The sequence below is a fragment of the Triturus cristatus genome, chromosome 8, assembly GCF_964204655.1.
Source record: "Triturus cristatus chromosome 8, aTriCri1.1, whole genome shotgun sequence".
NCBI classification, from domain to species: domain Eukaryota; kingdom Metazoa; phylum Chordata; class Amphibia; order Caudata; family Salamandridae; genus Triturus; species Triturus cristatus.
This window is the reverse complement of record NC_140591.1, coordinates 1,141,568,229-1,141,592,772: the sequence shown is the minus strand read 5'-3', so window position 1 is coordinate 1,141,592,772 and position 24,544 is coordinate 1,141,568,229.

The window sequence follows — 24,544 nt, the reverse complement described above, 5'->3', positions numbered from 1 at the left end:
CTTGATGTTGCTGATCACGAACAAGGAAAAAGTCTCGCCGGGATGTCATTTTGCTTGCTCGCGGTCGCCAACTTGATGTTGAGGACCGCGAGCAAGCAAAAAATGACCGCAGCACTACGCAACACTACGCTACGTGTGTTCGCACTGTGCTACGTGCAATTCGCGTAGTGGGAAGTAGCGCGAACTTCGCAAACTACGCAAGCGTAGCGTAGTGCTTTGCCCAGGCTTAGTCAAGATGCCCACACCCTTGATCAAGTCCCACTTTTGGCGGCAAGCTCAGCGGGAAAATAGTAAACAAGATAGGTGTGTTCCCTCTCAGCCAGGACCACCCCTAATGTGCCCTGAAATGAAGCAACCGCTTCCTTTGAAAATCCTCCTTATTGTTTTGGAAGATTCTAGCCAATAGGGTCAGGGATATGCCCCCTCCCCAGAGGGAGTGGACATACAAAGGGTGTAGTCACCCTAAAGGTACGTATTACATTGACCACTGCCTTCTAACCCCTGTAATGCCCCTAAATTGAGTATTTAGGGCACCCGTGCACCGTAATCCTCATGTTAACCATGACCTACAAAGAATAGGACAAAGAAGTGCAGCAGGGAAGACTGAAGGCACCAATTGTCTTGGCCCTAGCCCTACTGGCCTGTCCTCAGCCCTCAAAGACACTGCTACAGAAGAGAGACTCGCCCCACAGATTAGTGACCTACACAACCTCAGGGAGGACTGCCTGTCTTCTAAATAAACTCCTACATCTCCAGTGGACAATGGACCTGTCCAGAAGAAAATCAACTTTAAAGACCTGTGGAACAGCAAAGTCGACCACCTCTGCACCTGATGCCCACTGCCCAAGTCCTAGAGGCACACTGGTCTAGAAATGGTTACCCAGCATTTCTAAGCAAGAGTCCCTCATAAGTGGACCCCTGCCAGACTTGACGTCGACGCCTGCAGCCTTTGCATGAGGATCCCCTAACCACCACCACACTGGTAAGCTGACCTCTGTTGCCAAAGGACACCGGTGGACCCGGAGCCCTGGGGCCTTGGGGAGATCTACCAACGGTATCCCAATGCTCCAACGCCTTCCAACTTATCTGTGCAGCTGTAGGTTTCTTTTGCCCAACCTCCTAGCCTGCAGTGTTTTTCCAAGTTTGTGATCCCCCATTGGTTTGCATATGGAATCCAATGCTGTATTTCCACTCATCGCCTAGCCGCCCCAGTGTGGCTGGAGGTGTAAGTTTGGTGCTGCCTTTTGGCCCCCCTGTGCTTACCTTAACCCCCAGAGGGAGTTTGAAAACCGTGCTATTCACCTGCAAGTATTACCACTTCGATAGCCCCCTTTCTCCAATGGATAACATTGGAACTAGACCCAGAGTTTGACCTCTACCCTCGGCCTCCCCTGTGCTCCTGGTGGTGCAGTGAGGTAACTTACCTGAACTTTGCCTGGTAGTGATTCTTCATCTAAAAGCTTAATACCATAAATCATTTACTTGCCTGCATTTTACTGATTGTGTTTCCTTCCATAGGATAGGACACCTTCTCGTTGCCTGTTTCTCTGCCTCTGCTGGGGGCTGCTTTTGCCTCTCCGTGTACCCTGGTGGGATTGGAGTCCCAGGGTCCATCTCCACGCGAGCACCTCCACTTCATCAGACACCTGCTGAGCCCTCAGGGGACCACAAGTTCCAGCATCCTCCGCTGCTCACCCAGGTGCTGCTAATGAGGGGGAGGCGCTGTCATCGCACTTATACTGCTGCCTCTCCCCCTGCAGCATGTGACAACTTCTTGTCGCCTGTTTCTCTGCCTCTGCTGGGGGCTGCTTTTGCCTCTCCGTGCACTCTGGTGGGATTGGAGTCCCAGGGTCCATCTCCACGTGAGCACCACCCCTTCATCAGACGCCTGCTGTGCCTACAGGAGACCACAAGTCCCAGCATCCTCCACTGCTCACCCAGGTACTGCTAATGAGGAGGAGGCACTGTCATCGCGCTTATTTCGCAGTCTCTCCCCCCACAGCACGGGATGCGCCCGGGAGCCGCCCGGGCGAATCCCAGGCCAAGGGCGGACCCGGCCTTGCCCGTCATTACCAGGAAGCAGCAGGGTAGGGCCACCCCCCTTGAGTTTGGGCTTTGCTGCCAACAAAACGAGTAGGACTTTCTGGGGTCCGTTCAACATCATTGGGTGCAGCTGGTGGAACCAGGGATATAGCAAATAGGTGACACACCTGAAACAATTTGTGGATATTTTTTAACCCTTTTACATAGCTGTCTACTAACAGACTGGTTATTTGTTTAATTGACCATTGGGATTGTATTTGTTTTCTATTTTTTTGTACTGATTTTTGCAACTTTGTGTCTTGGGACAGCCTGATCTCCCTGGACTTACTTTTCGGGTAATCTGGTATATTTTTTTTTCCTTTTTTCTGGACATGGGGAAGCATAGTTGTATAGCTTAAAAACATCTTCCTACATTGTTACCGGACCCACTTCCCAAAACTTTGATTGATAGGATGATTCAGAGAGCTATAGGGGTAGTCTCGACTGAAACAGAGTTTACAGAGAGGCGATTATCCCTAACTCCAGACATTTTTCTTCAGCCTTCTGAGCCACCAATCTCTGAACTATCTAGTCCCGGATTTACTTCTGATCTACTAGAATCTTTGCCTGGCCCAATTGAGACATTGTCTCCACCTTCACAACATTCCCCAGTAAAGCCAACAACCCATAAGAGCAGACCGACCACTACTCTACCCAAGAACGCTAGGCGCCAAATGGGTAACGGGATGGGAACTAAGAAAAGGATAAGTCCAGAAATATTTTCCAGTGAGGATGAACCTGTCAGTCTTAGGGGAGTGGCAGAATCACCCTCCAATTTCCACAAAGATCCTGACTGTCCCTCATGGGTGAGGAATTTGATAGTGGAACTAGAGGCACAGATGAGAGCCATTGTTAAGGAAGAACTAGCACTTCACCTTTGGAATATAGCTAGAGGTCAGTTGCCCAACCAAAGCTTACAGGCCAATTCTTCAGTTAATATTTTATCTGTTGTAGTGAAGAAGAAAGACTGTAGCTCACAGATGGATAGATCAGGACAACCCCCCTTAGATAGAAATGGCCCTTCTAGTGCCCCATCTTGTCCAGTTTTAACAAGTGCTGTCAAGGCAGCGGCTCATAGCACTGTGCATGAGGGAAACACTCAGTCTCACTGTGAGGAACCTGGTACCCACCAGGTCCCAGGAGCTTTACTACCGAGAATGCGAGCTCCCATCCTGCTCCTAATAATGAAGGTCCATGTAGAAGCAGGCTTGGCCACCTCGGTCAGATGTCAGGCAGGCTTAACCCTGTAGAGAGTGAGAACTCAGGTCCAATTTAATTGGCCACCCCAACAAGAGATCTACCTCCAGCCTCTCTCCCCTATGTTATAGTTCTAACTGGTGTATCTGAAATCAAACCAGGCCAGAGGGAATCTCAGTTGGAATTGAGGAATAAGTTCCATTTTTGGCTTACCAGGCATGGGCAGTTTCCATATGACAGGGCAGGTGAGATTTTACTAGTTCGAAGAGTGGCTTGAGTTGGCAAGAACCCAAAATCAATCAAAGTAGACTGTATAGTTATTAATTTTAATAATTGCCAGACAGTCCAAGTCCTAGCAGGCCAGTTCTCCCGTTTTTATGCACCGCTTATAGGGATTCAACCACACACAGTTGACTTTTTCTATTCTTGTAATTATCCACCACCCTGGACCCCTTGCACTAGAGCTCTAATATACAGGTTTCAACCCCATACAACAATAGGCCAACCCCTAGAATCCAGTACAATGTTGCAGTAGCAAACAGAAATGGGGCCCTTGAAGAGGTGGATTGACTTATGTTACCACCTGATCTTACTTCTAGCCTTGGGTCTCGGAGGGCCAATAGAGAGTTTAAGCCGGAAAACATTGGGATCCAGCTACAGAGTATTTTTGGCATGATTGAAGATGCACCAGGGGAGTTTCAACCTGAATCTCATCAGGGACCTCAAGTTTATGATGGTGTTAGTATAGATGTGTTGAACAATCTAGTCCTTCTTACCCCTGATTTAATAACTCCTAGTATGGTTAGGAATAGCTCCCTAACAAAAGCGGTGTATCAGACTCCGGGTCTCAGCCAGAGTTTACAAAAAACCCCAACCCCTCGGGCCATAAAGTATATGAAGGCACTTTGAACTCAGGCCACATACTGAGGGTCTTGTCTTGGAACATTGCTGATATTAAAAGTAAACTCCAACTTCCAGACTGGGGGCATTTTGTGCAAGATTATCATGTGTGTATGTTCCAGGAGACATCGGCAAGAGAGGACATTGTTATGAGGGGCTATGTAACTTTTAATGTGCTAGCTACTTTGAGGGGCAGAGGAAGACCATCGGGGGCTTAGGTACGTGGGTTGCTTCACTTCTAGACTGTACTGTTGAACAGTTGAATACCTCATCTGATGATATCCAGAGAACCCTCCTTACTTTTTCTACCAGGATTAAAATAGCCTTTATTAACATCTATTCACGCCCTGTAACTTTCGCACAGGAATCCCTGACCATAGATATGCTAACCACATTTATCAAACTAATACCCCCGAATACTAGGATGGTTATAGGGGGAGATTTTAATTGTCAATTTGAGCCTCTAGCTATTCCCACTGACTCTTCCCTTACTGATGAGGATTCCTTTTTGTTAATCCCCGAACCTGGACTCCCTTAGTTCTCCAGATCAATGCAGCAACACTAACTTATGCACTGAGGACATGTAATGGTCGTACCAAGTCAGACCAACCAGGGAAGCCTACCTTTAATAGACCAGGGCAATCATCCTTGTTGGATTATATTTTAGTGGAATCAAGCATATGGCACTGGGTTGTTGCCTTTGCTGTCTTGCCAAGACACGACAGTGACCATAATTCTTTGGCGCTCGACCTCAAGCTAACCGATCTTTACAGTCCCTCAATTACCAGCTCTTCCTCTGGGAGCAATTTGACACTAGCTAATAATAGAAGGAGAATTAGATGGGAAACCCTGAAGCAGTTACTGGACAAGGCTGCTGCTCTTTATTCTTTATTTATTACACCTTTAGTGGCAATGGAGGATGCTGCCCAGACACTCAATTCTCCTGATACCATCGGTCAACTCACGGCTTTACATGTGGATCTGACCACTAGCCTGACCAATATCTTCAATCCTCTGATGCACTCCAAGGGTAAGAGGAGCTCTATTTGTACTTGGTTTAATAACTCTTACCGAAAGGCAAAGGGCGCCCTTATCGATGCTAAAACAAACTAAAATAGATCCCTGATAAAAACAAATAGGACTCTATATAGTGATAGTATAAAGCTAGCCAAAAAAAACTGGGATCTTGAAAGATGGCATCAAACAGGCACTTTCCATCAGGGATATGAAGGCTTTTTGGACTTTAGTTCGTACAGATAGTCTCACAGAGAATTCACCTTTTGAGCCGAACATCGCTGCAGACGTCTGGAAATTTCGTTTCCAATCGCTGTATTCCACACCTGAAGCCATATAGTTTATTGAGGGAACGTTGCCATCTTCAGAAGGGAATTCCCTTGTAGATGATGAAGGGTTCACCCTGACTAAAGTGATGAGTGCAATTGGGAAGCTTCCCCTTGGAAAGGCCCCTGGTTTAGATAAGATCCCTGGGGATCTATTTCGGGAACAACCCAATATCTGGGACCCCTATCTCTTGGTAATATTTAACGCCATCTTAAATGGCATGAAAATCCCGGATACCTGGTTAGAGGCTGAAATTTTTCCAGTATAAAAGAAGGGCTCACCCCTCCTGCCCATTAATTACAGGCCAATCAGCCTGATTGACGTCACTCAGAAGTTGTTTGCCCGGATTGTCCTGGAGCGTCTTCAGTCCTGGGTGGATGAGCGTGAAATTCTGAGTGCGTACCAGGCCGGTTTTCATAAAAATATTTCCACTTTTGACCAAATCTTTAGGTTCCAATAATTATATTGGAAGACGGTGTCAATAGAGGGTGGGAGCCTCTATTTGATTTTCGTTGATCTTAAATCAGCCTTTGATTTGGTACCTCGAGATAAACTGTTGGCGGTTCTTGAGCAAATGGGCATACCGCCCTACTTGCTGTCTCTGATTAAGCGTCTGCACACTAGACATTTTGGCCAGGTGAGATACTGGAAATTTGGGTAATTAACTCCCATTTCCCTGTAAATAAAGGTGTAAGACAGGGGTGTGTTCTGGCCCCTACATTGTTCTGTCTTTTTATTAACACTTTGGTGGATCAAATAAATGAGGTAGCTGACAATGATGCCCCAAAGCTGGTCCGTGACAAGGTGCCAGCAATGATGTTGGCGGATGACACTTTGTTATTATCCAAGTCTCCCATGGGCATCCAAAGGATCCTTGACAGTTTCTCTCTATTTTGTAAAGACAGGGGGTTGGAGATCAATACATCTTGGGACAGACCCATAGAGGAGGAGATTGGTCTGTGACCTTTGACTTTCTGGCGTAGGCTATGGGCGACCCCCAAACTAACTGTCTACCAATCTGAACTTAAGGCAATTCTGGGTCTCCAAGGGGTGGGAAAACTACCCTGGTTGGTACACATAAGAGATATGTGTTTCAGATTAGTTTGGTCAAACCTATAGACCCACCCTAATGAAGAGTCCCCGACAAAATCACGGCTGGAACTAGGTAAAGCTTACAGACTGCTTAGATTGGCTAAAACTCAGAGGAGCATAAAACTAGGCTGCCTAACTACTGACTTCCTTAATTTCAAAGACCAGTATCTATTTGAGTCTTTCCTTGATGTTGTTCAACCATCAATGGCAAGGAAGTTATATATTCAGTCCAGATTGGGTTCCCTGCCGCTTCAAATGGTCAAAAGCTACTTCCATTGAATGTTCTGCTTGTAGGAGCCAAGAAGAGTCAGCCATTCATGTTTTCTTCTTTTGTCCTGGCTATAATGCAGCCAGGAGCATTTGGCCCTTACCACTTTGCAGCAACTTGGGGTATAGGCAGTGTTTAGAGGCCTATAGAGTCTTGAGAACTGACACCCATCCTTCGATTGTTTTTGCTGTGTCCCGTTTCTTCAATTCTATGTGGCATAGGTGCCGTAAGTTTCTAAATTTCCCCCGCATATGTTAAACGTCCTTTTTGTACTTTCCACTGTTTTAACACTATTAATTCATGAAATCGTTGTTTTAACTTCTTCTTAAATTTAAAAAAATGTTATGTCTTGTTATGAAACTTAATTAATACATTTGCATTCTGGTTATATTTTATAATGTCCAGTTGATGTTTTTATTGCTCAAATCCAGTGATGCATGTATTATATGTTCTGCTTTTATGGTCTACGATGACCGAAATCAAGCTTGGAAATGGTAAAAAAAAAATGGATAACATTGTATTGATTGAAAAATGCACTGTGTCTCCTTTTTACATTGAAAAACAGTGATTTTCTAAATGCATTTTACTGCAACAAAGTATCTTTGGTTCTATAAAATAAACATACTAAAAGTAATATTTTTGCAAACCTTTGGTATCAGATTTAGTCACTGAGTGTGTGTAATCATTTCTTGCCTGTGTGTGGTACAACAAATGCTTAGGACTGCCCTCTGATAGGCCTAACTGCTCACCCACACTACCACAATTGAGAACATTAGTGTTATCTACTTTAGCTTCTTTAAAGCCTCTGGAGATCCACTGGACTCTACACACTATACCTTACATTCGTATACTATATACTGAGCCATCTTCCTACAAGAAGGACTTCAAGGTCCCTTTTCCAAATGCCCCAGGTGAACATTACGTCCATCTGCCTATCTTTCTTCAGGGCAGCGTACAACCTGGAAATGAAGCCCCTGCTCAAGCTCGGGTCCAACACAACTGAAAGGACATGGGAGTTGCTGGGCTCTCGGGAAACTTGTCCATATCTCACGGACCGTACAGGGCATGCTTGCATACTGTAGAAACTGCCCAAGTCCTACTCAAAAAAGTGTCTCTGCTTCTGTAGCGTTACGAAAGAGTCTTTCAAAAAAGGTTTTTTACCCCTGACATCCCTTATTCTACTTTTGTGAGACATACATGAAGCCACACATACGCATGAAAGGTCGAATCCACCATATGGGAAGTAGCTTAGAATACGGCGCACACTTTATAACATGGGTGACTTCTTTTTTCCCATGCCTTTGTGACCTGCACCACTATTAAGGGGCACCTGCCGGTACACTACAACCCCCGATAAGCAGTTTGGGGAGGTCTTCCTCCATTACCAGTCCCTCCAGGAGTTTCTTGTCCCAATTGGGGCCATCATCACACCACAGTGCTGCATACTGGAGGAGTCTAGCCATATAATACTACTGGCGGTACGGTTCCTCAATCTTCCCTCAGCTACACCTAGTTCTAAGACTTGTAGTCTGATCCCACAATGTTATCCTGCCCACACTAAGGGCACCTGAACATTATATTATATCGATGTCAAGCAAGGCCTCCATTTGTATCCAGACAGACTCAGGGACTTGTGTTGTTCAGGACAGCTTTTTGCCATTGACAGTGGCCAGGGCTTAGCCAAAGCTTCCCAAAGATCATAAGGGTAACTTTATCCTTTCTCTTGAAAGTTTAAGATTATCACTGATGCTAAGTTGTGCTCCTCATTTTACTGAACTCATTAAGAAAAGGTTGCCAACCAGGAAAAAAACAAAATTGCAATTTTATTTGTTCTTCGGCACATTTAGGGGTCGATTCCGATCCTGTATTTTTTTTCCCATACGACTCGTATCCGTATATTTTTCCGTACGAATCGCACAAGTCACGTCCGACCCGTGAAGTACGATCCGTACGCGAAAAAGTACATACGGATTGGCCCGATCCGTACGAATCGTACCTGGAAAATTAGTACGAGACGGCCCCAGACTCTTCTCCGTACAAATCGTAAAAATGAAGTCCGACCGTACTAGTACAATCCGGACCGGCGTTACAATTTATGATTCGTACGGAAAACGTCCCGTACACGGGGAATAACTTTGGCCGCTTTGAAGCAAAGTTTGTACGCACCGTACCCCCTGCGCGAATGTACGGTGCGTACCCCCCGCGCGTAGGTACGCACCGTATCCCCAGTTCGAATGTACGGTGCGTACCCCCCCGTGTGCAGGTACGCACCGTACCCCCAGCGCGTAGGTACGCACCGTACCCCCCCGTAGGTGCGCACCGTACCCCCATTGCGAATGTACAGTGCATACCCCCAACATCGCGTATGTACAGTGGATGTTGCGGGTGCGCGATGTTGCAGGTACACACCGTACATACGCGATGGCGGTCTACGAACCCACACCGTACAGAAGTAATGGGGTGTACGCACCATACATAGCACTGTCCAGTGTACGCGCCGTACATACACAACGCATGGGGTTGTGTGGCCGTACGACTCGTACCCCTGTAGCGTACTGAAACACGGACTCTGTAAAACAGCACAAGGAGGGCCAATTCGACTCGCACAACACCAACAAATACGTCTACACTGCACAAAAAATGAAAAGGACTGACCTGGACACATCCAAACAGGCAAACAGAGGGACAACCTCACAACCACCCCTTATAACACACCCACCAAAAATTCAAAATGAGCCCCACCCACAAATGGACCAATAAAAAGGGACCACACACACAAACCATGAGCCTTTGCAACAGACTCACCACTGCTACAGAGCACACACAAACCACTGCACCCATCCACCTAAACATATACACCTACACACACACCCCTTCACACATACCCCCTCTCCACATTCACACCCACACCGTCACATTCAGACCCACACACCCACAACCATCCACACCCTCACCCCACACCATGCCCACCGACAAGAATCCAAAGTTTACAAGGGAGGAGCTGGACATCCTTGTCAATGAAGTCATCAGAGTTGAGCCACAGCTGTTTGGAACATTGGTCAGACAGACCAGCATAGCCGAAAAAACACGCCTGTGGCAGAGGATCGTCGAGAGGGTGAATGCTGTCGCACTCATCAGAAGGACCAGGAATGAATCCCAAGCCAGGTGGTACGATCTGCAGAGGGCGGTCAAGAGAAAAATGAATGAAGAGCACGCCCAGACCAACATCACTGGAAGTGGCGTGCCCCGCAGACCAGTACATTACCATCCCTGGGAGGAGAAGGTGATGGCCATGCTTCCGCCGGTGGGAGTACATGGACTCAAAGGACCTCCAGAGTCTGGTGAGTACACAAACCACTTACGTAACATGGGGGTAATGGCATCCACACCACAACTACACCAACTACCCCCAAGCCCTCACCTGCCAGAACCACAGTCACAAACAACGCGAATGACAATAACATGTGTATGCCCCATTGAGAAAGCAAGGCCATGCCATGTCCCATGCTTCACGAAGCACCAACTCAAGAATGGATGTCCCGTATGCTGGGAGGGTGGGTGCACCAAAACGCGTGTTTGAATTCCAAATCAGACACAATTGCCCTCATCCCATATGGCCCAGCTACATAGCCATGCACCATGCGCAATGCACAGGGATTGGGAAAGTACTGACAAGATAGCTCACACTTGGCCCTGGTGTAGGCAGCACAAGGCCCTCCTGTGACCAGTGCAAACACATACACCAACACAACAAGGTCAGATATCTAGGACAGGAACTCACACTCACTGTCATGGCAGCATGCTCCATGGGGGGAAAGCTACATCACCTGGGAGCCCCAGGGCCAAATCACACTACACCCACCAGCAGGCCCTATCACACACACCCCTTACACAAGCACACACCCCCAGGACAGTCAATGGATTTACCCACTGCCACAATGGACATGTAACACAACAACACCAATACATAGCCGAAGAAGCATCCAAGCCACAAATGGACATGTCAAAGACTCAGGAGAACATATCAATCTGTCCCCTGCAACATACCCATACACAAGTGAACATTGAGGAGAATGCTAGGCACATACAACTACCTGGAGGAACTGTGCCAACTTGAATGTGTATGAAATATGCATGTTGCATTAAACAGCTTTAACATTGTCTCTCTCTCACACACAGGGCAACGTGATGAACATCCCCCGAACAATGGGGGGAAGAATCACAGTCACAGGCTCGGGAGGAACCGGATCCCACCAGCAGCGACTCCTCTCAACACTCTGCGGATGACCCCAACCAACCTGGACCCTCTGCTGTCCAAACCCCTGCAGCACCTGCTTCAGGAACATCTGTGCCAACCACTACCATTCCTGCCACATCACAGGAGACACCCAGGAGCCCTGCCCGCAGTGAACAGAGCCAGTCTGACCAGGAGGGACAAGGTGCGGCGGGCACCCAGGAGGAGGCGGACAACACCGCCACTGCCATCCCTCAGGGGTCCCGTCAACCCGATGTGCCAACAACGGCAGGCCCAGCTCGTGTGGGCAGGGGTGGCGGGAGTGGAGACAGGCGGAGGCAAGAACCTGACCAGCCAGCTGAAGGGACCGGTATGTCACACATCCGCAACATCATGGAGGCATACCGGTGTGACACCAGGGAGATCAGCCAGGTAGTGGGGACCCGCACAGAGATCAAAAACCAGCAGGTCGAGCAACACACCAGTCAGCAACTACACCAAGGACGGATGAAGGCAAGACTGGCTGAGCTCCTGGCGGTGCAACAGGACATAAGCCAATCACTCCGTCGGATCGCCGACAACATGTGCAATCCTCTCTGTGACACCAGGTGCAGACCAGCACCAGCCACAGGGAGGGAGGAGGAGGAGGATTCGTCCGACGGAGCGTCCAAAACATTGTCAAGGCCTGCAACTGAGGGTCCCTGGAGGAAGGTTGGTCGTCCACGGAAAAGACCGTGAGAGGCAGCGGGCCATCCACATCTCCCAGGTCACCTGGCCAGGCACCTGGCCTTCATGTGCGACAGCATCACCCCATTGACTGACATCATCTGCCACATGGACTTGCTGGTCACAGTCTGACCAATGATGCCAAACACTGTTGGCTTGACTCTGATGACTTCAAATGCCAAGGATCCCATCTCCCCCTGTGAACTTTGGATTCTATGGTCCCTGCATTTACCCAATTTTCTGTGTGCAAATCCCGCCCCAGAGCTCGAAAATAAAAATGTAAGACTTGAATTTACATGTTGCACTCATTTAGCATGAGTCCACAACCTACGTGTGGGGATGTGTAAAAGTATGCCTGAGTGTGGAACTAACTCTAGCCATTCATACACTTGGATCTGAGTCTGGTCAAGGACACACATGGCTCACAATGTATCACAAAATACTAGGGGTGGGCGGAATTTGCTAAATTAACTTTCGCAAATTATCACGAAAATGTTTAAAATGATCGCAAACAAGCGGAAATATCGCGAAAATGTGGAAGTTTTTTTCCTGCATGTTCGCGAGATTTTCTGCATTGTTGCGGGTCGCCAACTTACCCATGTGGTAGCTTGCGGGCGCGGCCATCTTGTTTTGAGTTGTCCCGCGGTGCATGATCGCGAGAAGAAAGACGTGATAGCGCGACGCATGACGTCACTGCGGGCGCGAACTGTCGCGAGACAGCGCAAATGGCTAAAAACAATACAACATCTCATGGAGAACGCGACCGGATCAAGAAAACTTGTCGGCGAACGCAGGGATTCAGGTAAGGCGATCGCGCGCGAGAATGTATTATTTTACAGCGCGAGCAAGAAACACATTATCGCCAAGCTGCGGAAACCGGAAATTTTGACATTTTCGCGCTCTCCGCGAAAATGTCAAATCACATGGAGCCTAACACTCACCCGTGATGGCCTCAAGCTGCTGAGGGGGGGCTTGCTATATTGCTCTGACAGACCAATTTGGAGGTGTAGAGGTCATTGGTCATGTTGATGTGCCCGGGGAGGGAGTACCAGGTCTGTTTTGCGAGGTGGGAGAACTATCTCCTGCATGCAGAGGTTATGTGGATGTGATGAATGGTGGCCAGGGCAAGGTGGCCTGCATGGAGTAGGGACAACGTGGTGTTGGATGACACACATCCAAGGTGGGTTCAGGTCTGGGGTTGTGGACTGCCTTCTGAGTGTGGTTGAGGAGTCTGAAGGAGATCCTGCAGCACACAGTGAGCCATTGTACTTCTCTCAGGTGGACAGTGATGTGGCTGGGGGGGGATGTTGCAGATGAGGTATGCGGATGCACCCTGGATGTGGATAAGTTCTCCTGCTTGTTTGCTGTTGTCCTCTGAAGAGGCCGGTGCTGTATTTGAGCCGGCTGGTGTCCTGGATCAGGGGGACGGTCTGTCTTGCCTTGGAGTGGATTAATCTGGGGGCCATCAGCAGCATGTGGAGGGTGTTGCATCATGAGGTACAGATGTTGGTGAGTTGCATGTTAATTGTGAGCGATGGGTCCATGATGAACACCAGCTTGCCTGCGTGGCCACTGGGTGCCTGGTGCGGTGCACAGACCAGTGGGACGCAAGGAGTTGACCCAGAGAGTAAGGGGACAATCCTCAGATGATGACCTCAGTCCCGTCAAAGTCCAGCCTCAGATGGCTGATGTTCAGCCATTCATCAACCGATCTCATGCCTTCTTGAAGTTTGGATCTGGCAATGGCTGGCTCTTTGGTGAGTTTGAGGAGCAGCTGGGTGTCAATGGAATACCAGATGATGATGAGGCTGTGTGTGCATGTGATGGTGGAGAGGGGGGTCATGGAGCCATTGAAGATCGTCACGCTGAGAGAAGAGCCTTGTGGCATGGGCCAGATGACCCCAGTGTACTACATGTTGCAGGGTGGAGGCAGACTCCCTGGGCCTTGCTGGTGAGCTACTTCCTGAGTGAATCCTGGGCCCTCCTCTGGATACCAGTGTTGGAGATGTGTGAGCTGACAGTGTGGTAGCACATGGTGTAGAATTGCGTTGAGAGGTCAAGGGTGGTGGCCTCACCATTGTTGAGCAGGGCACAGAAGTCGTTAGTGTTGGCAATGATGACGGTTGCAGTGGTGTGATTACTGTGTAAAACGGTCGGGTGCCAGTTGGCTGGAGCTGGTTGCATGTAGGAAATTGGTCAGTTGCTAGTTGAGTGTCTTCCTGGTGACATTTGCTGGGTAGAGAAGTAGGCTGGTGTACCAGGAGATCCTGTGTTACTGCCGTCCGTTGTTTAAGAAGGGCCTGGGGCTCTGCATGCCTCCTGCACACATGGAATGTGGCTAACTCAAAGGAGACATTCATGACGCGCAGGACGTGGGCTTCAAGGATGGCGAATGATGTGGTTGAGATGTTGTGTTGGAAGGGGCATGATGGAGAGCCAGAGTGGATGGTGCACATGATCCTGGTTGTGTACTTGCTGCTGATGGGAGTCCATGACCTGAGGGGGGTTTGTCCAGCGGAAAATAGTGCTGTCTGCCTCTGTGTGCCAAGGCTGTTGTCCATGGCCATGAGCTTGCAGTGGCCAAAGTAGCAAGGGATGGGATCTGCCTTGCAAGGGTGGGGTGTCCTGGATGGAGATCTGCTGTCAGTACACTCACAATGCAGATGAGCTCCTTGATGTCCTGTGCTTGGGTGTCTCTGCACTATCTGAAGGATCTCCACTTGGCCTTGCTTATGATATGGTGATGGCTGTGTATGGTGTTTTACAGGGCTATAAGGAAAATGATGTCTCTTTGTGTTGCAAGGTTTGCACAAGAGTCCAGCTCGGTCTGTAGGAGTCCAGTAGGTCTGCCTTGTCCCAGGTGCCTTAACTGTTGTTGTGCTTCACAGGAATGTCCGTGAATGTGGCAAGATTGATGGATCTGTTGCTGATCCAGTGTGTGAGTTTGCAGGGTGTGGCGGTGGTGTTGTTTTGAGTGTCCCACACAGCTTGTCTTTGGCGACTTACATCCTGCATCTTTGAGGGATCTGTAGCGGGGTGAGTGGCACTGTGTTGCTTGTTGGAGATGTGGATTCAAATGTTGATGGACCAATGATGGATGCTGGTGTGTGTCCCCTCCAGAAAGAAGTTACTGGCACCCAGCCACATGTAGCTTGTGGAGGTGAGGGCCTGGTAGGCTGGGCAGCACTGTGTAGGCAGTTGGAGTAGCACACTCAGCATGCAAAGGTGTCGTGTCTGTGCTTAGGGGTTGCCTGATGGCAGGAGGATGATTGTCACAAGGACATTGCCTGGAGAGTGGCTGCAGCATGAGCCTGTTGTGTGATGTGGGTCATGCAAAGACTAGAGGGTTGTGCACTGTGCATGTTGCAGGTGCAGACGGTCCGCCTTTGGCACAGCGCTGGGGCTACAGTGGCACAGACAAGTTGCTGGCTGCATTACAAATGGGTGTAGGGGGAAGTGCTGAGCATTTATGAGGCGTGGGGGTTGCAGATTCAGGGCACTCGGCGTGGCGGGGCCGCAGGTGAGGCAGCAGCAGGCGGAAGGGGTTAGAAATCATGCAAAAATCAACACACAAAGACAAGGAGGTCTGCAAGGCACAGTGCAACAGGTGTATGTCAAGGAAGGAGTGTCAGCTCACTCATGGGTCACTCCCAAAAAGTGTATGATCAATCACCATAAATGACAGCCACTGTGTCAGGCAACAAAATGCAGAGATGCGCAAAGGAGACCCACCATCAGCAGCCATTCACATCCCGTTGTGGGCAGCAACCTGCACGAATACATACACAACCAGGCACGTCATGCACAATAGAGATCATTAGCCATGAAGCACTGCATGCATGTTGCCAAAGTACACATACACTCATATGCTCAATCTTTCTCAATTCACCCATAGATGAGGCATGCAAACTGGTAAGAGATCTGCAGTGACCAAGATGAGGCACTTTGGATTGTGCTGAACACCTTTATTCCACATACACACACAAAGGGATATGCCTCCATATTAACAGACTCACAGGTCACTTGACATAACATGTGGGACATACGCTGGACCCCCCCTTCACAACACGGATGATGTCAATCCCAATGAACTGGCACACAAGGTAAGGGGATGAGCCAAACACATCCTGCTGCATTCTGAGAGGCTGCAATTCTCCATAGAAATGTAAATGTAAATGTAAATGTGCAGATATTTATATAGTGCAAATCACCAACCGGTCTCTAAGCGCTTGCTTAGGGAACCCGTCCTGGTATTCCCCTGTGAGATAACCCGGCAGGGCATTCACAAGGTGAAAGCCAGGCATCCCGCCGCGAGGGGCCATTGTGGAGATTAAGCAAGCTATTGCCCAGAGTCGCAGAGTGTGAACCCACGAATCGAGTATGCACTGGAGCGAGAATAATCGAGTCCATGGACAATTTATGGACTCAAGACCCAGCCGAGCCGGGAATTGAACCCTGGTCCCGGGCTGACCTCTGCTTCCAGGTCTGCCTACTCTAACCAGTGAGCCACACTTCTCCACAAGCATGATGCTGTGATGACCCACACTATGTCCACCCGTAGCATCTTCAATGTTTCAGAGCCAAGGTACACACACATTGAAGCCTTCATCAGACGCCATATTCCACAACAGGTGACTGTCAAGAAGGCTGACTATCATGTCATGGGAGTGATGCTACATGTCATATGCTCCATGGTGAGAAGACATGTATGCATGGTACCACAACATGCAGAGAAGCAGTCACCACACATTCCCAACCTGTATCACCACAAAAAAGCCTTGCTGCAATACTTACCCAGACTGACATTTCCACATGTCCGTGCATGGAACGCTGATTGAGCACACGTTGCAATCCACACGAGGAATACCAGGAGGACAATGACACTGCCTTCTCAACTGCCATGTTGTGCAGCATGCAGCACACAATGAAGATTTTGTAGACCTTCTCCGGGGCACAAGGGAGGGACCCGACTGTTTTGTCCAGGCACCGGAATCGGCTCTTCAGGAGTCCAAACATCCTCTCAATCACTCACCTGATCTGACCGTGTGTATCGTTGTACCGGTGATCTGCAGCTGTTCTTGGGTTGCGGAGAGGTGTCAGCAGCCATGGCATGTTGGGATATACAGAGTCCCCTACATGGAAATATCATGTAAATAAGTGGGTCACAAGATGCCGTAAGAGACAAAGATACCGCAACACATGGGACAAAAAGACTATTCCCACCAACAAGACATGCTCGTTCGTTGTGCAGCTGCAGCTGTAGCATCATTTGTGGCCCCCTGCTACGCCTCATGATGTAGGCATCGTGTGCTGATCCTGAAAAATGTGCACAGACATGGGAAATCAGCATGTTAGCAAGACACACCACAAGGGCATTTATCGAGTGGTTATGTTTGCGGTTGCAATAGGCTTGTTCCTGTGCCTGTGGTGGTACAAAAGCCACATGTGTACCATCAATGGACCCAATTACATGGGGCATCCCACACAGGGCATAGAAATTCCCCTTGACATCCCTCAACCTCTCTGGAGTTGGAAATTTGATGAATTCATCAAGGTGCTCCAACATGGCTGCTAGAACATCACGTAGGACACGGCTGAACATAGTCTGGGACATCCCACCCACATCAGTTATGGTGAATTGAAATGTACCTGTTGCAAAAAAAATGTAAGGCTGCCATCACCTTCATCTTGGGGGTCAGCGCAGTAGGATACCTGTGTTGCGGTTGGAGGTGTGGTGCCAGCCTGTTTGTCAGGTCCTCAATCAACTGTTGAGTGAATCTGTGACGGCGGATGCAGGCACGTTCCATCATGGCACCCAAGTTTGGCATTATTCTTGGGACCGGTGGTGCCCTGCAAAACATAGTTTTGAGGAATGAAGATTGAGATTGGGCAAACATCAATGTCAATGAACATAGCACATGCTACACTGCTAATACACATCAGGTAACTATGGAGTCGGGTGGGTGCAATACATCCAGGACACAGATGGCAGCTTGCTGGCACTCCTGCAAAATGCATTATACACCTGTTGATTGTCAGGTCTACATGACATGCCCTGAAAATATTTGGGGGCCAGTGTGAGTGAAAAGCCACAGATATCAACGGAGTGACACACAACCACATATCTGCATTTGAAGGATGTCATCTCATCCAGAAAGCTGACTGCAAGGCACACGCACAGGTCACATGGAATGTCAAATGTATATGTCAAACACAGTCCGATGAAGGGGTACACTTGTCAACACAAAGACACAGCCATTGAGACTAGGCCTGGGCGGTAAATTCCGTTCCGTTCGCGGAATTTGCGGAATTTGGGTAATTTTGCGTTATGCGGAGAACGCGAAATTGCCCAAACTTCCGCTTTCCGCGACTTCGCAAAATTTTTGCTTGTTCGCGTTCTCAAAATGCGTGTTCGCGAGATATTTCTCCCCGAGCATGCAAACAGCGATTGTGAACAGGAAAAAAGCATCGCGAGCAAGCAATTCCGCGTGCTCGCGAAATTTCTGCGTGTTCGCGGAGATTTTTTACCGTTTCGCGGAGATTTGCGTAACGCGATTACGCAAATTCCGCCCACCCCTAATTGAGACAACAAACACATGTATGACAGCAAAAATATGATGTCCCATGCACACAGACCCTACAGTCTTGGGAATCCACATGTGGCATGGTATCGTGACAGGTCAGTTCATAAAGTGTCCCTGTCCCTGGCAGCAGGAGACAGGTGCAGGTGTTGATGACTCTGCCACCCACTGCTGCTATGCATGACACAGTTGGACTACAGACACACGCAACAGTTGTAGACGTACGTGTAGGCACTGGTAGTACACGTACGTGTAAGCACTGGTAGTACACATACGAGTACAACTGTTGCATACACGTACGTGTTCTACCAGTGCCTACATGTACGAGTACAACTGGTGCGTACACGTACGTGTACAACATTTGCGTACACATACGTGTACTACCAGTGCTTACATGTACGTGTACTACCAGTGCCTACACGTACGTGTACAACTGTTGCGTACACATACGTGTACTACCAGAGCCTACAATTATGAGTACCACTAGTGCGTACACATACTTGTACATGTACGTGTAGGCACTGGTAGTACACATATACGTGTAGGCACTGGTAGTACACGTACGTGTACGCAACAGTTGTACATTTACGTGTAGGCACTGGTAGTACAAGTATGAGAACAACTGTTGCGTACACATACGTGTACTACCAGTGCCTACAAGTGCGTGTACAAGTACGTGTATGCACTAGTTGTACACGTACTTGTAGGCACTGGTAGTACACGTACGTGTACAACTGTTGCATACATGTACGTGTACTACCAGTGCCTACACGTACGTGTACAAGTATGTGTACGCACTAGTTGTACACGTACGTGTAGGCACTGGTAGTACAAGTACGTGTAAGCACTGGTAGTACACGTACAAGTACAATTGTTGCGTACACGTACATGTACTACCAGTGCCTACACATACGTGTACAAGTACGTGTATGCACTAGTTGTACATGTACGTGTAGGCACTGGTAGTACACGTACGTGTACAACTGTTGCGTACACGTACGTGTACTACCAGTGCCTACACGTATGCAACAGTTGTACACGTACGTGTAGGCACTGGTAGTACACATACGTCTAAGCACTGGTAGTACACGTACGAGTACAACTGTTGCGTACACGTACGTGTACTACCAGTGCCTACATGTATGTGTACAAGTACGTGTATGCACTAGTTGTACACATATGTGTAGGCACTGGTAGTACATGTACGTTTACAACTGTTGCATACACGTACGTGTACTACCAGGGCCTACACATATGTGTACAAGTACGTGTACGCACTAGTTGTACACGTACGTGTAGGCACTGGTAGTACAAGTACGTGTAAGCACTGGTAGTACACGTACAAGTACAATTGTTGCGTACACGTACATGTACTACCAGTGCCTACACATACGTGTACAAGTACGTGTACGCACTAGTTGTACATGTACGTGTAGGCACTGGTAGTACACGTACGTGTACAACTGTTGCGTACACGTACGTGTACTACCAGTGCCTACACGTATGTGTACAAGTACGTGTACGCACTAGTTGTAAAAATACGTGTAGGCACTGGTAGTACACATAGGTGTAAGCACTGGTAGTACACGTACGAGTACAACTGTTGCGTACACGTACGTGTTCTACCAGTGCCTACATGTACAAATACACGTACGTGTACAACTAGAGAGTACACATACTTGTACACGTATGTGTAGGCACTGGTAGTACACGTACGTGTAGGCACTGGTAGTACACGTACGTGTAGGCACTGGTAGTACACACACGTGTACAACTGTTGCATACAGGTACGTGTACTACCAGTGCCTACACATACGTGTACAAGTACGTGTACGCACTAGTTGTACACATACGTGTAGGCACTGGTAGTACACGTAGGTGTAAGCACTGGTAGTACACGTACGAGTACAACTGTTGCGTACACGTACGTGTTCTACCAGTGCCTACATGTACAAGTACACGTACGTGTACAACTAGAGAGTACACATACTTGTACACGTATGTGTAGGCACTGGTAGTACACATACGTGTAGGCACTGGTAGTACACGTACGTGTAGGCACTGGTAGTACACACACGTGTACAACTGTTGCATACAGGTACGTGTACTACCAGTGCCTACACATACGTGTACAAGTACGTGTACGCACTAGTTGTACACGTACGTGTAGGCACTGGTAGTACACGTACGTGTAAGCACTGGTAGTACACGTACGAGTACAACTGTTGCATACACGTACGTGTTCTACCAGTGCCTACACGTACAAGTACACGTACATGTACAACTAGAGAGTACACGTACTTGTACACGTATGTGTAGGCACTGGTAGTACACGTACGTGTAGGCACTAGTAGTACACGTACGTGTAAGCACTGGTAGTACACGTACGAGTACAACTGTTGTGTACACGTACGTGTTCTACCAGTGCCTACACGTACGTGTACAACTAGTGCATACATGTACTTGTACACATACGTGTAGGCACTGGTAGTACACGTACGTGTACAACTGTTGCGTACACGTACTACCAGTGTACTACCAGTGCCTATACGTATGTGTACAAGTACGTGTTGTACACGTACGTGTAGGCACTGGAGAAGTGTGGCTCAATGATTAGAGCGACAGACCCTGATGCAGATGTCTAGCCCGGGACCAGGGTTCAATTCCCCGCCTCGGCGGGTCTTGGGCTCAAAAATTCCATGGACCTGATAATTCTCGCCTCGGTGCCTATTCCAATCATGGAGTCCCACTCTGCAACTCTGGGCAATAGCTTGCTGTTAGAGTCGGGGATCTCTGGTTGGCGCAAGGTCGCCCTTGTGTCAAGCAGGAACCCTCTCCTCCACGTCAGGGCGCAGGATAACCCCTTTTGAATGACCCTTGCTCACCCTCTAGGTGCGTGGCGTGAGCAGCCAAGGCGATTCCTCGGGCGTTGTTGGTTAAGCACTTACAATCATACACACAGTAAATACATCAATCTCCCCAGAAACGGACACCAGACTTGGATATGTAGAAAAATACGCTTCTTTATGTAAAAATAAGTATATATCTCAGCAGACTTATCACAAGACCAATAACGTTTTCGCTAGGCCACCAGGTTATAAAGCAGGCAAATGTTCTTTGTTCGTAGTTTCAAATAGATACTTTGCAGTCTCTTGCAAATGTTACTTGTGGTTCCAGTACTCACAGAGATCGGCTCCTGCGAACGGGGAAATAAGGCGTTGCGGGCCCCGAGCCCGATACTGGAACTTCTTTCGTGATGTGGAGAGTCGGCACAGGTCGGTGCCACTCTCAGCTTGAGAAGTGGTCTTGGGTCCTCGATCAGCGGGTGTGGGCAGGTAGGCAGGCGCGGCCAGCGACCCTCAGCACGGCGGTGCAGGGGGGTCTCCACAGCAGGGGCGGCGCGGCCTGAGATGTCCGGGGATAGCGAAGCGGGGTCACAGGGCACAGTCAGTGCAGCTGGATGACCCGGCGTAGATCACAGTCGTCGGACGGTTTCCGGCGGGAGGGGTGATAGCGCGTTCAGCGCGCTCCAGTAGCAGGCGGTGACAGGGGTGCAGGCGGCCTAGCCCGAGGACAGAGAGCGGCTCCGGACGGAGCGGGGCTCTCACGGGGTTGCGGCAGGCGAGCTCCTGAGTGTCACGACCCTAGGAGGGGCGTTGAGGGGCGCAGTCTCTTTCCAGCGGGATGCACACACGGCTCGAATCGGAGGACGAGCAAAAGCACAGAGAACCCACTGGTCCTGGGGTTCAGTTCAGGGGGCAAGCTCAGATCAAGCCCTTGGAGAATGTTTAAAGCACAAAGCAGCAAAGTCTTTTCAGTAGTCTCTTCCTCTCCTTTCTCAGCAAGGCAAGCAGCAGGCCAGCTCCTCCAGCGTCTCCTTCTCCTTCTAGTCGGGCAGAGGTTCTTTGTGGTAAAACAGGATTCTGATTTCTTAGGAGCCAGGCTCCTACTTTTATACCATGATTCTTTTGTTCTTTAGCGCCAGAGGGCCTGGGCCTGGCTCAGTCCAGTTCTGGAGCACTTTGTTATGGTGACTCTGCTCTTTCCTTTCAGCAGCAGGGCAGAGACATCAGCCGCCCCACAGGGGGCGGCGCCGGCTTTGTGGTGGTAGAGCACAGGTCTATTCAAGAGTCAAGGTGTACTCCTCCCACCCATCCTGGTGTCATCTCTCTACCCACCACCTGGCAGCCAACCTGTCTCTGGGGATTCCCCAACCCTGCTCCTTACAGTTGCTGGGCAGAACACACACACACACCAGAGGCGGACTGAAATGGTCAGGTCAGTAAATACTAACTTTCTAAAAGTAGTATTTACAAACCCAGGATATTAAAATAAACTTGACTACAAGAAGTATTTTATTATTCTGAGTTCAGGCATACTAAACTTGACATCCTACCATGCTCTCTGAGTCCACGGGGGTCACAGCGTGTAGTGACTCCAGCAGCCCATTCTGGCCTATGGAGAGCAGGTAGCCTTCAATAGTGAAGAACGAAAATGGCTGTAATTCACTACTAAGACATGCCACACACATCAGGGCATGTCCTACCTTATGCCTACAATGCACCCTGCCCTTGGGCCTACCAGAATGGTGGCTAATATGTAGGTAAGGGAAGGTTTAGGGACTGGCAAGTGGGGGCACTTGCGCGGTCAGCGCGACGGTCCCAGACCGCGCACAGGGTCGGCGGTGGCAGACCCTAGACACATTTTACACGGCCGCTTTCTGTGGGTGGCGCAACCAGCGCTGCAAGCCCACCAGCAGCATTGGCATTCACAAGCCCTGGCACCCCTGGTGCACTTTACTGGGGACTGATAGTGAATCCAATAAACCAATCATGGACATCAATTACAGGTACACTTTACCTAGGGAGCACTTGCACTGCGGCACGGATTAGCCGTGGCGCAGTGCCCTGAGCGGACAACACCAGCAAAACAATTGAGGCACACCATCAAAAAGTGGAAGGGAAACTCACGCCAAGGTGCCAGGTCTAACACGTGTCCCCTCCAGCTGAAATGTGGGGAGAACTACCCTTGCCCAGGGGGTTCCTCGTCACTAAGGCGGAAATACCTGGACAGACCGTCAGCGTTGGCGTGATCTGTACCAGGACGGTGTTCCACCGTAAAGTCCATACCCTGTAGGGAGATGGACCACCTCAACAGCTTCGGGTTCTCACCCCTCATTTGCATCAACCATCTGAGGGGCCTGTGGTCCGTCTGAACCCGGAAGTGAGACCCAAACAAGTAGGGTCTTAGCTTCTTCAGCGCCCAGACCACAGCAAATGCTTCTCGCTCGATTGCACTCCACCTACTTTCCCGTGGAAGTAACCTCCTACTGATGAAGGCTACGGGTTGGTCCCAGCCCTCCTCAGTCATCTGTGAGAGAACAGCCCCTACACCATGCTCTGAAGCGTCTGTCTGCACTAGGAATTCCTTGGAGAAGTCAGGGGCCAAGAGCACGGGCGCCGTGCACATGGCAGTCTTCAGGGTGTCGAAAGCTTTCTGACAGGTGTCAGTCCAAATCACGTTCCTGGGCTGCTTCTTGGAAGTCAGCTCTGTCAAGGGGGCAACAATCGTTCCATAGCCCTTGACAAACCTCCTGTAGTACCCAGTGAGCCCCAGGAAGGCCCTCACTGCGGTCTGCGTCTTGGGGGGTTCCCAAGCCAGGATGGTCTCAATTTTGGGTTGCAAGGGTGCCACCTTGCCACTCCCCACTTGGTGTCCCAAGTACACCGCGGAACCCTGCCCGATCTGGCACTTGCTTGCCTTGATCGTGAGGCCTGCTCGGCGCAGAGCCATCAACACTTCCCAGAGGTGGCGCAGGTGTTCGGGCCAGGTGGCACTGAACACTGCGATGTCATCCAGGTAGGCGGCACTGAACGCATCCAGCCCAACCAGTACCTGGTTGACCAACCTCTGAAAGGTGGCAGGGGCATTCTTCATCCCAAATGGCATGACTCGGAACTGGAAGTGCCCATCTGGTGTAGAGAATGCTGACCTCTCTTTGGCCCCATCGGTCAAGGCGATCTGCCAGTACCCAGACGTTAAATCAAACGTGCTGAGGAACCGGGCAGCCCCCAGCCGATCAATGAGCTCATCAGCTCTGTGGATGGGGTGCGCGTCAGTCTT